Below are 11,291 nucleotides of genomic sequence, written 5' to 3' on the forward strand. Positions count from 1 at the left end.
CTGTCTGCCTCAGGTGAGGTTAATATGTTTTACACCTAATTGGGATGTTCACTGTGCAGGGGCATTGACAACCCTGCAACTAGTTTAAAAAGTACAGGTAAGTATAATTTTGCATTTTAGCACATCGTACTTAACCTTTATTATATACATGGTTGAGGGGGCAAAGCCCACATGTGAGAACTCTGTAAATTATCATCTTACAATACTTCCCTATGTATTTGCAGCATCTCAGAGCAGCATTCATGTAGTAATTATCGTGCTTTGTTCACTGTGCCAGGTTGCTGTGTATATGGTATTCCAGTGGAGTAGGTAAAGCTGTCAGTACAAATATATCTCCACCATACATAATCTGGTTGTAAAATCCAAGATCAGCTCCGACGTGATCTTGAATTTTATGGACTCTTTAAATTCACAGTCAGAAAACATAGGAACACTGAAACTTGATGCCCAGGGACACACGAAGCAGCCAGCTGACCCTGAACTACATAAAGACTGGACACACTTACTAATTCTTTATTGACTAGAGATTGAAAATAGCATGTCTTAAAGCATTTCAGTGTATAATTGTTTACCACGCATTGTATGCAATGATAGCAAATTTGAGCTTTTCAAGGAGAATAAACAAGGAAAGGGTTCTAACCTTTAATAAAATTGGTACACATCTTAGGTTTTATCTTTTAAAAACTCCACTACAAATTTTAGGCAATGTGGCACCAATCTGTAGTAAAAACAGTTTATAACTCTCCCTGGTAGCAATACAGGAATATTACTGGCCTGAAAATGAGAAGTGCAGACATGATTTACTAGAAAGTTTAAGAAATAGGCATGTGAACGATTTTAAGAAGATTGAAACGGATTAAAGTGTATATTTTACAAGGATTGAGTGAATTAGACTACAAGTGTATACTATCCCAAACACAGTATGGTTCGACACATATTGATAGATACATATTGATTTTCTGTGCTCAGAAAAACTCAGGTACTTGATGCATCCTGATTCCATATAACATGAACATCTGCAGTTCTTCAAAGAATACATGAACTATTGGCTGCCAGCAGGTCCAGCTGACATTTCAGTCCAACTGTCATTGCTGTTGAAATCTCTCTTCCTTCTTTGCTGATCTCCACCTCCCTTTTTCCATGGTGGCGGCTGACACCGAACATGGGGAACAAGATTCCTGTCACTGTTTCCAGCAGAAAGCATGATAGCAAAGATATCACATGGCTATACACAGCTACTCTGAGTAGAGGACAACTTGTACAAAAAAGCAACAGCATTCTCTAGAGCCAGTAGAGAACGGATGTTTAGTTAAGGTAAATATAAGATACAAGCATGTCTCTCCTTACTCCAACACAACTGTAGCTGCAGAGGAATGCCTACAGCTGCTTAAATATTGAAGGCTGATAATACTTCTACCATACAGTATCCACACATAGTTTCCACCACCAATAGCTAAATTTGTTAGCCCACTAGCATAATCTCTTAGATTGTAGGTTAATTTAGGTAGGTATCATCATTACCTTCTGTTTCATTGTAAGTCCTTTTATTTATGTTATGATCCCCTTAATGTAGAGGGCTGGGTAATATATCAGCGATAAAAAAAAATCACACCGATTTAGCAAAACAAATATTGCAGAGGCAGTTGAGCGAATACTGAACATAACATGAGAATTCTGGATTGAAAATGCAGATATAACCCTTTTGCCCCATATTAGAGGAATTTAGGAGGTCTTAGCAGTTATAGTCACAGATCTCAATGTAAAGCATTGAAGGAATTAATTCTTAATACAAAGTATTTATTATTTTTTTATTCATATGTGAGAGTGAACAATTTCTACTTATCTCTATAATAAAGTGATTGCCTTATCTCTGTAATTTGAGAAACTGAAATTTGACTTGATTTTAGTCCAACATTAGACCCAACTGCTAAATAAAGTAAAATATACATTTGAACAAAACCATTTTAATTATTAATTTCACAACACCAGGCTGGTCAGAACAAGGCTGGATTCCTTAGAGAAATTAGGTCCACAAATAAAAGTGAACACGTCCCCAGGGGTACCCAGTCCTGTGTTGAAAGTACAAGTGCTCTTCCTACATTTCTGGGTGGTTATGGTGGGTGTGGGTGTAATAATAACGAACTTGTAAAAAAAATTTTTGTTCCTGGTGCACTACAAGCACCAGCATATCCATGGCTGCCAGGGCATGCTAACACTTGGGGAATCACAAGTGCCAGTATTCCCTGGCCTGGCACCCTGTAGTGAACAGAAGAAAAATGTAAGTAAGTCACACACAAGTAAACCCTACTGTAATTGTAATAAAACCACCGTAAAACATCCCTCATTCACCATATTTACAGCTCACTTACATCCAAGCGTCTTCATCTATAATACATCCAAACAACCCTTGCTTGGCAAAACAAAAAAACATCATTCACAATGGTAAACTAACTCTATAGACGCAAAGTGAGCTCTTAGCCTTGCTGGTGCCATTGATAACATGGGGATTTCTCATGGTCATTTGAGTTCAACCCCTGATAAATCCCCATGTTATAAATAGAACCAGTGTGGCTAAACATTTTTCCAGCCAGCAACACATCAAATTCAAGAACGAACTGTTCACTTGCTGCCTAATATATGCCACCAATTGCCATGAGGCATTCAATGTTATTCACTTCACTTGTCAGTGGTATATATACATATATATATATATATATATATATATATATAGTTGGTTGATGGGGTTAGGTGAAGCGATGAGGGTGGCGGGAGAAGGGGAGGAGGAGATGTTCAGTCTGATGGCCTCAATTTTGGAAGAGAAGAAAGTGGCAAAGTCAGAAGCGGAGAGGGAAGGCGGGACAGAGGGGGGGGGGAGAGGAGGGAGCTGAAGGTGGCAAAGAGGCGGCAGGGATTGGAGGACTGAGAAGAAATGAGGGACTTAATGAAGGATTGTTTAGCGAAGGAGAGGGCAGAGGAGAAAGAAGAGAGTATGAATTTAAAGTGGAGGAAGTCAGCCAGGGAGCGAGATTTCCTCCAGAGAAGTTCAGCAGTGTGAGAGCATCTTTGGAGTTTTGAGTGCCAGGGTGGGGGAATAATGCGGCGTCGGCGGATAGAAGAGGCCGGGGCAACAGCGTCCAGGGCAGTGGTGAGGGAGTGATTGTAGAGAGAGGAGACCTGGTCGGGAGAGGTCAGGGAGGGAAGGGGTGAAAGGAGAGTTTCGAGAGAGGAGGAGAAGGAGGTGGGGTCAATAGCATCCATGTTACGTCTAGTGAGGGTGGCTTTGGGCGAGGCAGGAGCAGGGGAGGAGGACAGAGTGAAGGAGAGGAGGTGGTGGTCAGATAGTGGGAAGGGAGAGTTGGAGAAGTCAGAGAGATCACAGAGAAGACAAGGTCAAGGGAGTGACCAAGACAGTGGGTGGGGGAAGAGGTCCACTGAGTAAGGCCTAGGGAGGAGGAAAGGGCGAGAAGTTTAATGGTGGCGGGGTCAGAACAGTTGTCAATAGGGATATTAAAGTCGCCAAGTATGACGGAGAGAAGGTCAGAGGAAAGGTAGTAGGGGAGCCAGGCAGCGAAGTTGTCAAGGAAAAGGGAGGAGGGGCCTGGGGGACGGTAGATGACGGAGACACAGAGGTGGATGGGGGAGAAGAGACGGATGGAGTGTACTTCAAAGGAGAAGAAGGAGAGGGAAGGTAAAGTAGGAATGACACGAAAAGTGCAGTTAGGGGATAGGAGGAGGCCCACTCCGCGTCCTAGACGATCGTCTTGTCTGGTGGAGCGGGTGAAGGAGAGGCCCCTGTAGGAGAGAGCGGCGGGTGAAACGGTATCAGAAGAAGTAAGCCAGGTTTCAGTGATGGCAAGAAGATTAAGAGAGTTGGAGATGAAGAGGTCATGGATGGAGGAAAGTTTGTTGCAGATGGACCTGGAGTTCCAGAGGGCACAAGAGAAAGGGAGGGAGGGGAGAGGGGAGATGCGGATGACATTATCAGGGTTGATGGAACGAGGGAGAGAGGGAGGGGGAGGGGTGGGGCAGTGAGAGTTGGGTGAGAGAAAGGGGCGAGGGGAGAGGATAGGTATAGGAAAGGATTGGGGCGGCTTGGTGAGAGACAGGGTGGACTGGTGGGAATGAGTGAAGGGGCAAGTAGAGGGTAAGGGCAATTAGCGCCGAGGTGAAGGCAGCAACGGGGGCCAGAAGTGGGCCAGAGTGGTCCAGTTAGATATGGGCTGACAAAGCAGAGTAAGACAAGAACAAAGGAAGGACTGCAGAGAACAATGGAGTGGAGCTGAGGCTCAACTAGCTGAGGCTATTTAAACTGAAGCACTGGACTGGTCTGATTTATCTGGCTGAATGGAGTAAAGTGCAGTCGTCTAACCCCAGGAGATGGTCCACCTAACCCGATATTTATATATATATATATATATATATATATATATATATATATATATATGTATAAAGTGCAGGATATGGCGCAATCAGGTGCGTTAACAGGGGTATATAGCCCAAGTTCAGTGGAATAATAATGTAGTTCAAGACAGTTCAATGGTTCAATTGTCCTGGACGATCCTTAAGTACCACAGGTATAAGTCCAGTTGGTAAGCATTAAAAGACAGAAAAAAACAGATATGAGATCAGTGTGTTAGTGATAGCCCATCACCTAGATGAATACACACCATAAGGAATAAAGGTTGCTTATCTGCATATATCGTTTCCAGAGACTGGAACACAGCTAATACACGGCTGTTCTCTCAATGATATATAATCAGCATTCTCTCCAAGGAGGTAGTAGAGTCAGCAAAACTGCATGTCTGCTCACCAGCAATACAACAGCAGCATACTGTAAACACCATAACTCTCCTCCACAAAGTGGAAAGGGAATAAAGAATAATGCACTATATGGTGTAGTATTTCAAAGAAAACAGCATTTAATAGAACGTAACATATAAAATGCACACTTGAGTAGTTATAACATAAGCTTGTCTGTAATTAAGGTAACAGATATACCATGTCCTCGGGTACAACATGAACCTCCCACAGTCTCCGCACAAGAAACACTAATAGTATGGTGATCCAGATGTGACCCAGGGGTGAATAAAATATCCTCTACGTGTTTCATCCCTACCAGCACTTCCTCAGGAGGTGGTATAAGTGATCTTAGCTGAAGGGGTATTTATAGCGATGCGCAGCGCCATTTTGCGCATAGCATAGGTCCTACTGCGCATGCGCGTCCCAGCGGACTTACTGCGCATGCGCGGCTCCAGCGCTGCCACGATTTTTGTAAAAAAGGGCAGGTAGTGGAGAGTAAAGTGAGAAAAGTGACTGTGGATAGAAGTGATCAAATAGATAGTGTTCAAATAGATAGAGGTGGCCATTAACGGACCCCAAACTTTCACTGGGTCACGTGGTCTTAGCGGTGGCCATCTTGGTAAAAGGAATAGTCAATAGTGTGGCTTCAATATCGGCCATCTTGGTACAGGATGTGTGTGTATAGCAGCAAGAGTGATTACAGTGAGGGGATACTTATACAGAAAGGTCTGTAAAAACAAATAGGCATTGTTATATGTATCAAAGTGATCAGTAGGGTAATAGTGACCCTATATGATTAAACATTATATATGAACAATGTTCCTGATAAAAATACAATAAGTGTGTGTAAAAACACATATGATAATTACCCACATAGGGCATATAAAAACATATACATAGGAAGTAACAAGGCATAGTAAAAAGGACCAATTATCAGCAATAAAAATACAGTATAGTAGATAATATTAAAGACAGACATATATAATAGTAATAAAACTACAATAAAATACAATAAATGAGTTCATAAAAACGGTGCAATTTCATAATCCTCATTAAAGCCAGCGGGAGCCAGAGTACCAAGTTGAAAGATCCAGAACATTTCGCGTCTAGATAGCTTGGTCTGGATGTCTCCCCCTCTACTCCCTAGACGGACATTTTCAATACCTTTAAAAGTAAGGAAACTCGCATCTGAATTATGGGTGCTGATAAAATGTTTGGACACTGAGTGTGACTCTACTCTGTTTTTTATATTTCGGATGTGTTCCTGTATTCGTAGTTTCAATTAGGGATGTGCACCGGCGACTTTTGAGGTCTCGTGTTTGTGTTTTGGATCCGGATTTTCGTTATTTTTGAGGTTCGGATTTGTCTCGCAAAACACTTGACGAAAGGTCTCGGTTCGGATTTAAGGTTTTGGATTCGGATTTTTTTTGAAAAAAACATAAAAAGTTTAAAAATCAAGTTTTTGGGCTTATTTTCACTCCTAGGCTATTATTAACCTCAATAACATTCAATAACAAGCATTTCCACTAATTTACAGTGTATTCTGAACACCTCACAATATAGTTATTAGTCCAAAACGTTGCAACAAGGTATCTTTCTGGACTGCGTAGAGGAGTGGGTCACCACAATATATATTAAAAACCCTGAACTTTTATGATTCGCACCAATAAATGTACCTGGACTGCGTAGAGGAGTGGGTCACCACAATATATATTAAAAACCCTGAACTTTTATGATTCGCACCAATAATTGTACCTGGACTGCGTAGAGGAGTGGGTCACCACAATATATTAAAAACCCTGAACTTTTATGATTCGCACCAATAATTGTACCTGGACTGCGTAGAGGAGTGGGTCACCACAATATATTAAAAACCCTGAACTTTTATGATTCGCACCAATAATTGTACCTGGACTGCGTAGAGGAGTGGGTCACCACAATATATTAAAAACCCTGAACTTTTATGATTCGCACCAATAATTGTACCTGGACTGCGTAGAGGAGTGGGTCACCACAATATATTAAAAACCCTGAACTTTTATGATTCGCACCAATAATTGTACCTGGACTGCGTAGAGGAGTGGGTCACCACAATATATTAAAAACCCTGAACTTTTATGATTCGCACCAATAATTGTACCTGGACTGCGTAGAGGAGTGGGTCACCACAATATATTAAAAACCCTGAACTTTTATGATTCGCACCAATAATTGTACCTGGACTGCGTAGAGGAGTGGGTCACCACAATATATTAAAAACCCTGAACTTTTATGATTCGCACCAATAATTGTACCTGGACTGCGTAGAGGAGTGGGTCACCACAATATATTAAAAACCCTGAACTTTTATGATTCGCACCAATAATTGTACCTGGACTGCGTAGAGGAGTGGGTCACCACAATATATTAAAAACCCTGAACTTTTATGATTCGCACCAATAATTGTACCTGGACTGCGTAGAGGAGTGGGTCACCACAATATATTAAAAACCCTGAACTTTTATGATTCGCACCAATAATTGTACCTGGACTGCGTAGAGGAGTGGGTCACCACAATATATTAAAAACCCTGAACTTTTATGATTCGCACCAATAATTGTACCTGGACTGCGTAGAGGAGTGGGTCACCACAATATATTAAAAACCCTGAACTTTTATGATTCGCACCAATAATTGTACCTGGACTGCGTAGAGGAGTGGGTCACCACAATATATTAAAAACCCTGAACTTTTATGATTCGCACCAATAATTGTACCTGGACTGCGTAGAGGAGTGGGTCACCACAATATATTAAAAACCCTGAACTTTTATGATTCGCACCAATAATTGTACCTGGACTGCGTAGAGGAGTGGGTCACCACAATATATTAAAAACCCTGAACTTTTATGATTCGCACCAATAATTGTACCTGGACTGCGTAGAGGAGTGGGTCACCACAATATATTAAAAACCCTGAACTTTTATGATTCGCACCAATAATTGTACCTGGACTGCGTAGAGGAGTGGGTCACCACAATATATTAAAAACCCTGAACTTTTATGATTCGCACCAATAATTGTACCTGGACTGCGTAGAGGAGTGGGTCACCACAATATATTAAAAACCCTGAACTTTTATGATTCGCACCAATAATTGTACCTGGACTGCGTAGAGGAGTGGGTCACCACAATATATTAAAAACCCTGAACTTTTATGATTCGCACCAATAATTGTACCTGGACTGCGTAGAGGAGTGGGTCACCACAATATATTAAAAACCCTGAACTTTTATGATTCGCACCAATAATTGTACCTGGACTGCGTAGAGGAGTGGGTCACCACAATATATTAAAAACCCTGAACTTTTATGATTCGCACCAATAATTGTACCTGGACTGCGTAGAGGAGTGGGTCACCACAATATATTAAAAACCCTGAACTTTTATGATTCGCACCAATAATTGTACCTGGACTGCGTAGAGGAGTGGGTCACCACAATATATTAAAAACCCTGAACTTTTATGATTCGCACCAATAATTGTACCTGGACTGCGTAGAGGAGTGGGTCACCACAATATATTAAAAACCCTGAACTTTTATGATTCGCACCAATAATTGTACCTGGACTGCGTAGAGGAGTGGGTCACCACAATATATTAAAAACCCTGAACTTTTATGATTCGCACCAATAATTGTACCTGGACTGCGTAGAGGAGTGGGTCACCACAATATATTAAAAACCCTGAACTTTTATGATTCGCACCAATAATTGTACCTGGACTGCGTAGAGGAGTGGGTCACCACAATATATTAAAAACCCTGAACTTTTATGATTCGCACCAATAATTGTACCTGGACTGCGTAGAGGAGTGGGTCACCACAATATATTAAAAACCCTGAACTTTTATGATTCGCACCAATAATTGTACCTGGACTGCGTAGAGGAGTGGGTCACCACAATATATTAAAAACCCTGAACTTTTATGATTCGCACCAATAATTGTACCTGGACTGCGTAGAGGAGTGGGTCACCACAATATATTAAAAACCCTGAACTTTTATGATTCGCACCAATAATTGTACCTGGACTGCGTAGAGGAGTGGGTCACCACAATATATTAAAAACCCTGAACTTTTATGATTCGCACCAATAATTGTACCTGGACTGCGTAGAGGAGTGGGTCACCACAATATATTAAAAACCCTGAACTTTTATGATTCGCACCAATAATTGTACCTGGACTGCGTAGAGGAGTGGGTCACCACAATATATTAAAAACCCTGAACTTTTATGATTCGCACCAATAATTGTACCTGGACTGCGTAGAGGAGTGGGTCACCACAATATATTAAAAACCCTGAACTTTTATGATTCGCACCAATAATTGTACCTGGACTGCGTAGAGGAGTGGGTCACCACAATATATTAAAAACCCTGAACTTTTATGAATCGCACCAATAAATGTACCTCGACTGCCTAGAGGAGTGGGCACTGGGCACCACAATAAAATATATAAAAAACCTTCAACAGATCTGCATTACACTACACATACGGCTGCTCCTCCATCCTCTCCATCATATACATGTTGGAGTTTTAGCGTGTGACAACCTCTTGTTTTTGATAATGTCAGTGCATTTTGAATATTTTTCAATTTGCCCCACACCACTGAATGTACTTTATCTATGATACGCAATACGCATCTATCTATCTTGACTGCGTAGTGTGGTGGCCCCGGTACACAATTTGGTACCGAGGCCACAATATAATTAAAAAACCCTCCACGTGTCAGAATTCCACCAAACAAGTATCTGGACTGCGTAGTGTGGTGGCCCCGGTACCCAATTTGATACCGGGGCCACAATACCTCCTCCAAACATGGTACAGACAATTCGTCATTGAGATCCCAGACAGACAGGGTCAAAGTGTTATTGTTTGACTTTGTAAACCCAAAAAACTGTCCCTGTTGCACATAGTCGTGCAATGAAGACTGACTTTTTCATTTAAAGGCACGATCTTTCAAGTGTAGTGTTTGTAAGTCTAAGTCATATTATACTTTTGGTAAAATTGGTTTATTTTGTTCCTCTTTATGGTAATTAGTAATAGAATTAAAGTATGAAATAGAATTAAAGTATGAAATAGAATTAAAGTATGAAATAGAATTAAAGTATGAAATAGAGTGGTATAGAGTTGTAGTGTGGTATAGATAGAGTGGTCCACACAATATAATAATAAAACCCTCAACTGGTCTGAATTCCACCAAACAAGTATCTGGACTGCGTAGTGTGGTGGCCCCGGTACACAATTTGGTACCGAGGCCACAATATAATTAAAAAATTGGGCATCAACTGTCACCGTTGTTTAATATCTGATACACCTAAATATGGAATGCACAGTGGAGTGGCCCCGGTAGTAAATTTGGTGCCGGGGCCACAATACCTCCTCCAACTTCCAAGTGTAGTGTTTATAAAGACAGACAGCGTCGAAGTGTTATTAGTTGACTTTCTTAACCCTAAAATTGTCCCAGTTGCAAATATTCGTGCAATGGACAGTTACTTTTTTATTGAAAGACTCAAGCTGTCAAGTGTAGTGTTTATAAAATATAAACAACAATACAGTAGTTTTAGAGCACGTCAATACCTCTTGTTTTAAATTATGACACGGCATTTTACTTTTGGTTTAATTTCTTGTATTTTTTTAAATTTGGTTTTACTTTTTGAACATGGCAAACGACTGTTGATTGGTCATATAATGCAAAAAAAAAGGTCCAAGATGGAATTGTCCTTGGGCCCTCACACCCACCCTTATGTTGTTTAAATAGGACATGCACACTTTAACAAACCAATCATTTCAGCGACAGGGCCTACCAAACAACTTTGGCTGAAATGATTGGTTTGTTTGGGCCCCCACACCAAAAAAGCTATTCATCTCTCCCTGTACAGACTAAACAGGCTCTACTGAGGCAAGATGTTGTCCTCATTCTCAACCTCTGATTCCTCTCCCCCTACAGTGTGTACTTCCTCCTCATCACACATTATCAATTCGTCCCCGCTGGACTCCACAACCACAGGTCCCTCTGTAGTATCTGGAGGGCAGTGCTGTACTTCATTGAGGAATTGATTATTCATTTTTATAAACATCATTTTTTCAACGTTGTGAGGAAGCAACCTCCTTCGCCGCTCACTGACCAGGTTCCCCGCTGCACTAAAAACTCTTTCCGAGTACACACTGGAGGGGGGACAACTCAGGTAAAATAGAGCCAGTTTGTACAGGGGCTTCCAAACTGCCTTTTTTTCCTGCCAGTAACAATATGGACTGTCTGACATGTCTACTTGGATGGTGTCAGCAAAGTAATCATCCACAATTTTTTCTATTGTGACAGCATCCAATGCAGCGAGAGTAGACATGTCTGCAATGGTTGGCAGGTCCTTCAGTCCGGACCAGATGTTATCAGCATCCCCGCCAGTGCCTCTTTTGGGAAAACTGAGCTTTTTCCTCGCAGCCATAGATG

Source organism: Mixophyes fleayi, chromosome 11 (genome assembly GCF_038048845.1).
Source record: "Mixophyes fleayi isolate aMixFle1 chromosome 11, aMixFle1.hap1, whole genome shotgun sequence".
NCBI lineage: Eukaryota > Metazoa > Chordata > Amphibia > Anura > Limnodynastidae > Mixophyes > Mixophyes fleayi.